This window comes from Rattus norvegicus, chromosome 10, assembly GCF_021556685.1.
Source record: "Rattus norvegicus strain SHRSP/BbbUtx chromosome 10, alternate assembly SHRSP_T2T, whole genome shotgun sequence".
Lineage (NCBI taxonomy): Eukaryota > Metazoa > Chordata > Mammalia > Rodentia > Muridae > Rattus > Rattus norvegicus.
The window spans coordinates 88,087,440-88,094,597 of NC_141543.1; positions in this window are offsets into that span (position 1 = coordinate 88,087,440).

A 7,158-nucleotide genomic window follows, 5' to 3' on the forward strand; every position below is an offset into this window, starting at 1 on the left:
CATTGCAGGTTGTCCGGAGGAGTGGGCGGGGACTCCGGTGCTCTTCTCAAGGCCTCACTGATTGGTGGAGCCAGCCAGGCCTGGAGAGAGGGATAGCAAAGCAACCCGCCCAAAGGTCCGAGTTTGCTTTCAACCTCTTTGAAACTCACTGAGAAGCAAGATGTGCTTTCTGGAGGCTACAGGAAGAGAGCCACGAACTCGATGCTATTCTGGACTACATGGCAAGACAGTATCTGTCTCGAAATAAATAAACCAGAAACTCTTACTATATCGTGGAGAGGAATTAGTTCTGAGATCTTAGTGTGGTAGTGCTCCTGTAATGGGGATCCTGGGGACGGAAATAGTTTGCTGGGCACAACTCAGCTTCTCTTTCCTCCCAACCTTGGGTCAGTGTAATCACATATTTAGGTGTCTGTGATGAACCAGGCACTGGGAGAAGCTAGGGACAGCAGTGGGGCTGGAATGGAGAGGCCAAAGAAGGGATTAGATCTGAGGGCTATGTCGAGGTATAAGTAGCCTTTGAAATTCAAACCCCCGGGGTTGGGAATTTAGCTCAGTGGTAGAGCACTTGCCTAACCAGCGCAAGGCCCTGGGTTCGGTTCCCAGCTCAGAAAAAAAGAAAAAAAAAATTCAGAACCCCAAGCTGGAGAGATGGCTCAACGGTTAAGAGCACTGACTGCTCTTCCAGAGGTTCATTTCTCAGCAACCACATGGTGGCTCACAACCATATGTAATGAGGTCTGATGCCCTCTTCTCTCATGCACCCAGACATGCATATATATGTCTTTTTAAAAAACAAAAATCAAAATCCTCTTCTATCTGAATAGTGATGGGAATACAAGTTTAATGAATAAGAAGTATGTCCTTTTTAGTAAGTATTTTCTTTTTTTTTTTTTTTTTGTTCTTTTTTTTTTTTTTTCTCGGAGCTGGGGACCGAACCCAGGGCCTTGCGCTTCCTAGGTAAGCGCTCTACCACTGAGCTAAATCCCCAGCCCCAAGTATTTTCAATAAAAAAGTTGAACAAATGGTTGCCAAATTCTACCATCAGTTCACGGTCCCCATCTAGTTCCTAATCTGTCCTTCATCTTAGATGAGGACCCAAGGTGCTGAGACTGGCTTCGAGGGTGTAGACCTTAGATGTACATACAGGTGAAAGTGGTCCCTCCGCGCAGGCTGTTTGGCGAAAAGAATGTCTTGATCATAATACTAACATTAAAATTCTTTTGGCCCTAGTAGGGGGCTGGAGAGACGGCTCAGAAGCTATAGCACTGACTGCTCTTCCAGAGGTCCCGAGTTCAGTTCCCAGCAACCACATGGTGGCTCACAGCCATCTGTAATGGGATCCGATGCCCTCTTCTGGCATGCATTCAAATATGCACTCATAGACATACATAAATCTTTAAAAACTTGCCAGGCACGGTGCTGCATGCCTTTAGTTCCAGCACTCGGGAGGCAGAGGCAGCTGGATCTCTATGAATTTGAGGCCACTCTGGTCTACAAAGCGAGTCCAGGATGGCCAGGGCTACACAGAGAAACCCTGTCTTGAAAAACAAACAAACAAAAATCTTTTACAATGAATTTATTAACTGGCTGTTCTGAGCTGGACACTTTTACTGAATGCCAATGGGGGCTCCTTTATTTATATCCATTATATTATTATTATTATTATTATTATCATTATTAGTTTTTTCCAAGAAAAACAGGATTAGCAGAAGACTCTCAAACAGCCTAAGCACTCAGTGGCTCGGCGTTCCATTCTGGATTGAGTGCTATAGTGAGATGTATACATACGCTGCGACATCCAGCTGAAGGTGCATTAAAACTGGGTGAGTAACCTAGGATGACCCTGAAGTTCTGATCCATTGTGTCCACCTCCCAAGTGCTGGGATTATAGGTGTGAGCATGCTGTTTATTCGGGGGTAAGGCTTGAACCCGGGGATTTGTGCATGCTAAACAAGCACTCTGCCAGCCGATCTGCATCTCCAGCCTGGTGAATTTATATACACTAGAATTCATTCCTTTAAGTCCATGCTTTAAAACACATATTCAATACACTGTTATTAGGTGTTAGGTGCAGATAAACTCATGTATAGCCATGCTTTAAAACTGTTTCTCGCTTTAAGACACCACCAACCTGATGTTGTATAGTACCTTTTTTAAAAAAAAAAATCGGGTTGGGGATTTAGCTCAGTGGTAGAGCACTTGCCTACCAAGCGCAAGGCCCTGGGTTCGGTCCCCAGCTCCGAAAAATAGAAAAGAAAAATAAATAAATCCCAGCACTTATGAAGTAGACATAGGGCTAGTCTGGTCTACAAAGTGGGTTCAAAGTCAAAGAAATCCTGTCTCGGGGGAAAAAAAAAGGGGGAAAAGTCTGCTTTTATTTGTTTGTTTTTGTTTTAAGATTTATTTTATTTATTATATATATAAGTACACTGTAGCTGTCTTCAGATACACCAGAAGGGGGCATCAGATCTCTTTACAGATGGTTGTGAGCCACCATGTGGTTGCTGGGAATTGAACTCATGACCTCTGGAAGAGCAGTCGGGTGCTCTTAACCGCTGAGCCATCTCTCCAGCCCTTGTTTTTGTTTTAAATTCTGTGAGTTCCAAGCTAGTCTGGTCTGCAGAGAAGTGGAGGTAGGAAGATCAGGAATTCAAGACCAGCTTCAGCTACATAACAAGTAAGATAAAACAGCACCCTTCAGGTTTTTGTTTTTGTTTTTGCCAGTCTTAGCCACCAGACGGCTTGCAGTAATCAAGTCTATTCTGAAAACCTGAAGACTGTGAATATTCTGAAGACTTGGTGGTTTCTTGTTTGTTTGTTTGTTTGTTTGTTTGTTTGTTTTATATGAGCACACTGCCTCTGTCTTCAGACACACCAAAAGAGTGCATCAGATCCCATTACAGATGGTTGTGAGCCACCATGTGGTTGCTGGGAATTAAACTCAGGACCTCTGGAAAAGCAGTCAGTGCTCTTAACCACTGAGCCATCTCTCCAGCCCTCAACTTGGTGTTTTTGAGTGAATGAAACACAGTTTCAGTCAATCACTCCAAAGGGACCTTGTCACTGATGATGATCTGGACATGTTAAATTCTGGAAAGTATCTTTAAAACAATAAACTCAAAAACCTGGTATGAAGGTGCATGCCTATAATTTCAGCACTTGGGAGGCAGAGACAGGTTGAATCATTGTGAATTAGAGGCTAGCCTGGTCTACAGAGCGAGTTCTGGAACAGCCAGAGCTGCATAGTGAGACCCTGTTTCAAAACAAAGCAAAAAATAAATTCACCTATATCTTTATATTTAGTGCTCCTTGATCACCCCTATCGCACCACTCTGAAAAGAGGCACGCATGCGCACATGCGCGCATGCGCGCAGACACATCCTCCCGAAAGGAAACCGGAGCTAGAGAGAAAATCTGATTATATCTGGCTAGCATAGTTTCTCTTCATCTGAACCCAGGATTTAACTTGAAAGTATCAGGGCTTGGGGTTGAAACTCAGTTAGATACTGTGCATAGCACATGTAAGGCTTTTGTACACTCTCAGCATGGAAAGATCTCTTGACATCCCAAAAGGATGCTCCTGCTTCCAGAAGCAGCCTCTTAGTGAATGTGAGGGAGCCTTGGTGGGTGTGTTGGGAACGCACGGGGTAGTTAATTGATTGGTAGAGACTTGCGACAATCGTTTCTCAACCTCCGTGAGCTAGAGGACCCCTCATCCTACCACTCTAAGGATACTCTCCAAGGCTGGATCCCTGGCAGGCTCTGGAACGTCCCCTTCCAGAAGGTGGTAAGGAAACCTAAGAATGTGGAACTTGGGGAAGTAGACAGTATGAAGACGGAAATCGCAAACCGTCTCCGTGGGCCTGCGAGATGGCTCAGTGAATGGAAGGGCTTGTGGAGCAGGCTGTACGACATGAGTTCCATGTTCAGAACCCACAGAGGAAGGAGAAAGCTGACTCTCGAAGATTGTCCTCTGATCTCCGCATAGACGCCAAGACATCTTCATGACTGGGTGTGCACACACTAATAAAGATAATAATAATAACAGAAATAATAGTACTCCCCTCTCCCCAAATCCCCACCTCCTTTGGGAATGGAAGTCAGAAAATAAAGCCCTCAGGTTTGCCCAGAAGGTGGCGCTGTAGGACAAGCGCCATTTACAGCCTCCTTAGCCCGGCTGTGATCAAGCATCAGGCCTAAGGGACATTTCTCTGGGCAGGGGCGGAGCATTGGGGCCCATTCCTGGAGATGGCCTAGAAACCCCAGGTAAATACTACACCACGGCTATGACCCTCAGAACCTGGCATAGCAGTGTGCAGAACAAACGACCTGATATAAAGAACACAAGAAAACCAGACCTTCCTCTCCAGCTCTGGAGATCCGACTCCTGAGCGGTGGCAGGTTGGAGCAGTAGCCAAGGAATTCCCACACTCAATAAAGTTTATACTGCAAAGCAGAAAAGGTGCTTTAGAGATGCCGCCGGGAGAACAAGCCTGGGGCTCTCAGGAGATGAAAGTGAAGCCTGAAGCCTGACTCCTCCGATGTCACACAGCTAACAAGGAACTGAGCTCCCACAGGGATGATAGTGTGCGGGGCTGTACCCTTTCTCTCACTTGATTTTTGAGACAATCTCCCTACATAGTCCAGGCTGTTTTTGAACTCACAATCCCCCTGTCTCCACTTCCTCAGTGCTAATGATTACAGCAATATGCTAGCTGTTTGCCCTTTTCTTTTCTTTCTTTCTAAAAAAGATTTATTCATGTATGTGAGTACTCTGTCGCTGTCTTCAGACACACCGGAAGAGGGCATCAGATCCCATTACAGATGGTTGTGAGCCACCATGTGGTTGCTGGGAATTGAAGTCAGGACCTCTGGAAGAGCAGTCGTGCTCTTATCTGATGAGCCATCTCTCCAGCCCTGGCTTGCCCTTTTCTATCCCACGGGTTTTTTGTTTGTTTGTTTGTTTGTTTTGTTTTTTGTTTTGTTTTGTTTTAGGGCCTCAGAACCTACAGTTCATAAGTGGCATTTCCTTGACAACGAATGACACCCTAGGCATTTAAAATGGTAGCAGAATTCCTAATAAATAAACAAACAAATAAATAAATAATTCCGATTTATGTTTTTCATTTTTCTTCTTAGAGAGAGATGAGGGGTGCACTCACTGGTAGAAAGCTTATGTGACATGCACGAAGTCCCAGGTTTAGTTTCCTGTACAGACAATTCTGCAACTGCAATTGCAATCCTGCAATCAAGATGCGAGGACATTGAAACTGGGTTTGTAGACCAGGCTGGCCTTGAACTCCTAGGTAACCTAGGATGCTCCAGTTCCAACCCTCTGCATCCAGATTTCAGGAGTGCGCAGCACCCCCTGCTTACGGGGGCCAGGGACTGAGTTCAGGGGTTTGTGCACGTCGAGCAAGCATTCTGCCAGTTGATCGGCATCTCCAGACCTGTGATTTTTGTTGTTGTTTTGTTTTTTAATTTTTGTTTGTTTGTTTTCCAAGATAGGGTCTCTCTGTGTAGCCTTGGCTGTCCTGGAACTCACTCTGTAGACCAAGCAGGCTGCAAACTCAGAGATCCTCCTGCCTCTGCCTCCGGAGTGCTGGGATCAAATGTGTGTCACCGCTGCTGACTTATTCATGTGAGTGTGCATTAGAATTCATTCCCTTTAAGTCCTTCCGTCTAAGCTTTAAAATAAGTATTCAATGCTTAGATATTAATAGGTGATCTATTAGATATTCCATACAGATCCATTCGCGTGTAGATATTTCGTGCAGTCGCTGTTCACATCCAGTCTGATAATTGCCTGTTTTCTCTCCTGGGAGTGAACTCACAGCCTTGTGTGTGGTAGGCAAGCATTCTACAGCTGAGCTACATCTGTCGCTTTTAGTGGCAAGGCTAACGTCTTCCGCTGTGCTCCAGAGGATTACTATTTCTTAGATTTGTTATATGTGTTTAAGTGTTTGCCTCTATGCATGTATGTATGTATGTATGTATGTATGTATGTATGTATGTATGTATGTATGAATGTATGTGTATGTGTTCCTGGTGCCTCTGAAAGCCAAAAGAAGGTGTTAGATGCCCTGGAACTGGAGTTACAGATGCTTGTGAGCCACCCATGTGTAGGTGTTACCTGCAGTCCTCAGCAAGAACAAGTGTTTTTAAACTACCAAGTCATCTCTGTAGCACCTCACACGATGTTTGGAGATGAGATCTCTTACTAAACTTGAAGGTCACTATCTCAGTCACACTGCCGACCCTGGCGTGCCCAGGATCCGCCTGTCTCCACTCTTCCTGTGGAGTCCCTGAGTCGCTGATGCACTTGGGTCTTTTACATGGGTTCTAGGACTCCATCCTCAAACCCTCAGGCTTAACACCACCGTGTTAATTACCCACAGAGCCATTGCCCCTGGCCTTATAGCCTCCGCTCCTTAATAAGGAAATGAAAGTGGTAGTGCAGGTGGGATGGGGGTGTGTGTGTGTGGTGGGGGGGTTGGGGGGGTGGGGGGGTGGAGGGGGTGGGAGGGTAAGATCAAGAGTTCAATGTTGCTGGGCTGGAGAGATGGCTCAGTAGTTAAGAGCACAGACCTGCTCTTCCAGAGGTCCTGAGTTCAAATCCCAGCAACCACATGGTGGCTCACAACCATCTGTAATGGGATCCATGCCCTCTTCTGGTGTATCTGAAGACAGCCATAGTGTACTCACATACATGAAAAATAAATAAATAAATATTAAAAAAAAAGAGTTCAATGTTGCTGCTGCTACTGCTGCTTCTTCTTCATCTTCTTCCTCCCCTCCTCCTCTTCTTTCTCTTCATCCTCTTCCTTCTCCTCTTCCTCCCCTCTTCATCTTCTTTCTCTTCATCCTCTTCCTCTTCTTCCTATCCCCCTCCTCCTCCCCCTCTCCCTCCTCCTCTTCCTCCTTCTCTCCCTCCTCCTCTCCCTCCTCCTCATCCTCCTCTTCTTCATCCTCTTCCTCCTACTCCTCCTCTTCCTCCTCCTCTCCCTCCTCCTCTCCCTCCTCCTCTTCCTCCTTCCACTTTTCCTTCCAGGAAATGGTGGCTGACACTGGTGCAACAGGAGGGTCTGGAAGACACCATGTTAGGGTTGGGGCGGGATTAGGAGGCTTCCGTAGTGGTCTTAGAGGCAGAAGTGT